This window comes from Tenrec ecaudatus, chromosome 7 (genome assembly GCF_050624435.1).
Source record: "Tenrec ecaudatus isolate mTenEca1 chromosome 7, mTenEca1.hap1, whole genome shotgun sequence".
Taxonomy (NCBI): domain Eukaryota; kingdom Metazoa; phylum Chordata; class Mammalia; order Afrosoricida; family Tenrecidae; genus Tenrec; species Tenrec ecaudatus.
In genome coordinates, this window is record NC_134536.1 from 68,944,227 (window position 1) to 68,949,297 (window position 5,071).

The window sequence follows — 5,071 nt, forward strand, 5'->3', positions numbered from 1 at the left end:
TTTTAAATTCATTAAGTTGCTTTTCCCCATGTATTCAAATCTTGAATAAAAAAGAAATAAAGAGTTGCTTTACAAAAGTGCATCATATGTAAAGAATGTAGGAAATGTATAACAAATGTGATTATAAGGTTATAGTAATATTTAGTCAGCAGAATACAACTAAAATCATGGTAAGCTAAGCCATGGCCACAATCCACTATCATGAAACTCAATTCGTTCTAGCAAAATATTCCTTCAAATTCCTGCTGATAAAGAGAGTATAGTTTCTCATCTATGAAGAATACACATTTTCTAGTACAGCTCAGGTAATACAGTGGCACAAGCAGGTACACTCTTGATGACTAGATTAAAGTTGGTTCATTCTACCCAGAGGTGCCGCAGAAGACAGGCATGGTGATCTGCCTTTGAAAGATCAAAACCTTGAAAACTCTACAAAGCAGTTCACTCTGCACTTGGGTTGCTCTGGGTCAGACTTGATTCTGTGGCAACAACAACATCTTTCTCTAATGGGTGTGGCTTTTGTCACCTTCCTTGTGGACAAACTGTGTCCCACTCCTGGGCTGTGCTTCCCGCTCCCTGTCTGTCAGTGGAGGGGGCATGTTGGTCAGATACTAAATACGTTTCAGAGGAGCTTCCAGAATACGATAGATGAGAATGAAAGAACTGGACCTCTACTTCTGCCAAATAACCTAACGAAAATCCCCTGGATCAAATGATCTGAGTTGTCACTGATCATGGGCTCCGTGAAGGGCCACACAGAATTCCCTTTTATTGTGTCTGGCTTAGTACTGAATTGGGGTTCCGCTGAATGGCAGCTAATAACAATAAGAGCCTCTTTTTCTGAAATATATAAGAACGATGAGAGCCATCGGAAAATAGGAATACATAATTCAGCTTTACCCTAGTATTATTATCTTGAAATACTGTATTGTTTTAAAATATTAAATTGATTATTTAAAGTTACCTTCACATGTTTCAGTCTCATTATGACCACCACACCCTGCCCCAAACCCTGCACAATCTGTACTATTGCCATAATCATTTAATCAGTTATTAAAATCATTTTAAAAGTTTGATAGGGAGACTTTTCCTACTCTGAGTTTGAGAAGGCAGGAGAGGAAAGAGCCAAAGGTACAAAGGGGCAGTTTTGCAAGATGGGATTGTATTCTCTTTTTGCCAGCAGTCATTTCTGTCTGTATATGATGGCCATTAAGTTAAAAACTAACTTAAAATGCATTTCATCTATGACATCATACCAGAAAAAAATTAATAACTGATTTGATCAAGGTCATGCCATCAGGAAAGCAAAGGAGGCAGCCCCAAACGGAAAGCCAATCCTGTTATGGTTTAAAATCTAAGGTTCTTTCTGTGTCTAAACCTTCTGCTGTGGAGGAAAATCAAAACCAGCACCCAAATGTATTGATTAACTTTCTATTGTTAATTTTTCGATAATTATTGTGAAGGTTTCTTTATGATGATTAAAGGAAGTCAGTTTTTCCATGAACTCTCACTCACTCCCTGTCATCAAGTTGATTCCAACTCCTAATGAAAGCTAAAATACCTTCTCAAATAACAGTGTCTAAGGAACCTTTAGCTGTGTCCTCTGAGTAAGAAAATGTCTAACTACTTAAACATTAGTATTCTTAGAGGTCCTCCCTGGCCCCTGTTCCTGTGTATCTTTTGAAGGTTAATTTAAAAGAATGGAAAGGATTGACTTTTATATCTTCAACTACAAACAGAGCACTCCTGATTGTTAGAAGTGCTTGGTGCCCAGAGATAGGTGGTTTTCCTCATGGGCAGGCTTTTAGGTAAAGCCTCACAAGGGGGATGTCATTTGCATCAAAATTAATTCATGAAACTTCCAACTAAAGTGAAAAATGCTATACACACACACACACACACACAAATTAGCCATTTAGTGATTTGAGCACACTGTCATTATCAGTTTTAGTTACATTAAAAAGATGCAATTAATGCTAAATACACGCATTTTAAGTCACTTTCATAAGTTGTTTCCTACACTACAACTATATTTCATTCTAACTCACATGGTAAATCACTGGATTAAAATTTAAAATGGTAATTTATGGAAAGGCTCTATCACTATTACACTATAGAAAATCTAATAAATACTACACAATTGGTTCTCTTCATGTGATTCTGTGCAAGATGGTTTCAGGGGTCACCAATTACATTGGCATTACGAGCATTTATTTGGAAAATAAAATGAACAAAGAAAGATATAAGGAAACTTCAAGAAGGTGTGAAAACATTCTACTATTTTTAATTCCATTTTTTCCATGAACTGTTTGAAACTCCCTGTATGGTACATCAACTAATGAAGGAGGTTAGGTTCACTATATTTTTAAACTATGAACTAAAAATTTTCCCACAGAACACTAGTTTAGAGCCATTATTTCTTAAAGAAACATCTTGTTTCAAGTAATAGCTAAATTTTTGTAGACAAAAATTTGGAACAAATTCAATCAATCGACATCATAAAAATATGTAAGAGAAATTGTAATGTATTTATATTTTGCCATATAAATCACCTGTTCAGTTCAATTACAGGCACTATCCATTTAACTTAGTTTTATTTCTACAGACTTGTGTGAAAGCACAGTGAGGTTATGGGGCTATGATCCATGGCAGGAGTCAGAAGCTGAATCTTCCATTGCCTCTGAAGTTATCCAAGAGCCTATCATCACTATGCCGTCTCAGATTGAGTAGATTAAAATTCAGAACTTTAAAAAATATGAGCCACAGTTTTGAGAGACAGTAGTAGAGGAAGGTATAGAAAGTTCCTCCAGTCTCAGCATGGTAAGAGGTGAAGAAAGGAAGAGAAGAGAGAACAAGTAGGGAAGGAAGGGAAGAAAAATTGAGGGCAAGAAGGTTACAGGGAGGGAGGGAAGAAGGAAGAGGGAAAGGAGGAGGGAGGGAGGGATGGATGGAAGGCAGGAGGAATTTTAAAAGAAGGCCTTTGATGAATGCTTCTTTAATGTACACAAGGTAGCCATTTTCACATTTTTAACATATTGGCTCATCTTAGTCACATTTTTTGAAAGGAGATACTAATACACCCAAAAATGTTTTAGCAGACATGTTGCATGTGGTTGGCTAGATTTATTATTCACCTGGTGTGCTGCAGACCCAAGGTACACAAAGACACTCTAATCAGGCAGGGTATTCACAAGACTTGAGATGATCTCGAAAGTATCAGTTGAGCACTGATGTTGGCGACCTTTGGGATTTGTAGCGTGTATAGTCCAGCACTGATGTGATAACATTTACTGTACAATTAAAAGGGCTACAGTATTTGTTGATTTTTGCCATCTGTTACAAGAAAGCTAATACAGTTTTTTCTTTATAGGTTAAATGTTGACAGTAAGCTTTTTATAATTACAAAGCAAGTAGCTTCAGAATTGGTCATGAGTTCCCTTATATTATAGCTGAAATGTCAGCAGTTTATAACCAAGAAAATGTTGAATTTAGATCACTGAGTTTGAGTTTCTTTGCTAATCAACTATTGTCACATTTTTCCTAATACTGATTTTCTGCTTCCCTCTTCCCTTTCTAAGAACACATTTTATTTTATGAGATTCACTAGGATAATCCATTGTCAATTTAAAACTTAAACACAGCTATAAAAATTCTCATGACAGGAAGGTTATCGTATCCACAAGATTTCTGAGATTATTAGAATATGTTTACCTTCCTGGCATTGGCTAAAAACCACCTGCAGCGTCATCCCTGGCCGCAGGTGAGATTCGGCGCCCAGAGCAACCCGGGGCCTTAGCTTACCGCAGACTGCCTCTGTGTAGGCGGCCGAAGCCCAGGTCCCAATAGGCAAAAAACAGAATATGTATACCTTGGAGAGTTATGTTCATATCTACTACACTTGTAGACAAGGCCTAAAGAGGCACAACTGGTTAGAAAGTAATTTATAACAAATGCCACTTTTCAGGAATAGGGATCCCAGTCTGTTCCTCAAAGACACTGCAACTACATTCACCCAGGAGATCGCCATGAGTCAATGGATGGAATGCTAGCCCCTAAGTCCATCAATATTTCACAAAGATTTTTCTTTAGCCTTGTAGGTCTGAGAATCAATGGTTAGTAATGCAAAAGATAATCATTAGGCTGAGAACTTGCCCAAACTAATTAAAGATAAAAAGGATCAATTCAATAATAAATACCATTTATTCTGAGTTTGTTATAGGTCCAGTTTTCAAAGCCAGGTATTATATTATTTTAGGCAGTTTTCAAAATATATTTTAATATTTCTTTATAAAGAAAAAGATGCCAAGGGCTTAAACTACCCAATGTGGCTCAGGAAGCAACCTGGCAGAAACAGGATCTGAATGATTTCACAGGCCAAGATTTTCTACTATCAAACAGCAATTTATTGACTTACGGTATAGGATTCCTCTTTCTATTGACCAAAATTTTCATATCCACATTCACGATATTTCCTTTTCCAATTGCCACATGAAACAGAAGGTTAACGAATCTTTTCTTGTGGAGGAAGAGATTTGGCCACTGGAAGAAGAGTAGTTGGATCTATCAAAACAAAACAAAGAAAACCTAAGAGAGTAAGTGTAAAAGCATTTCTGCCATATAACTAGAAATACTATTTGGACAGTATTAAAGTTCTTTTTAGACAGACATGGTCCTTTTGTGAAAATGCTAATGTCAAAGAAGGCCTCCTGGCCACAGTAGGGTTTGCACATTGTGCTGTGATCCTCGAGGTCAGTACAGTTCAAAACCACCAGCCAGCTGCTTTGCAGAAGAAATGCAGATCTTTCTATTTGCAGAGCTACCATGTCCTACAGGGTCATTATGAGTTAGCATTGGCTCTATAACAGTGAGTGTGTTTTTGGTTTAATGCCATTGACGTAAGGGGTTGATAAAAATAATTATCTCATGCCTATCTTCAATGTTATTTGATTATTTGAACTATCTGGAGGAAAAACAAAGGGACTGACAGCTCCAGGGGTACTTGGGATAGGGGGAGGTGGGGGAGGGTAAGGAAGTGGTGTTAACAAACCCAGGGACAAGGGAACAACATGGG

The 5,071-nt window shown here is 37.3% G+C and overlaps 1 non-coding gene across 1 annotated transcript; it reads left to right on the forward strand.

Annotated features, from left to right (window-relative positions):
• The first annotated feature begins 3,720 nt into the window (after positions 1 to 3,720).
• Positions 3,721 to 3,848, forward strand: LOC142454144 (small nucleolar RNA ACA64). Its single transcript, XR_012785665.1, has one exon. It is a non-coding gene; the product is annotated as a small nucleolar RNA ACA64 (small nucleolar RNA).
• The last annotated feature ends 1,223 nt before the right edge of the window (positions 3,849 to 5,071 follow it).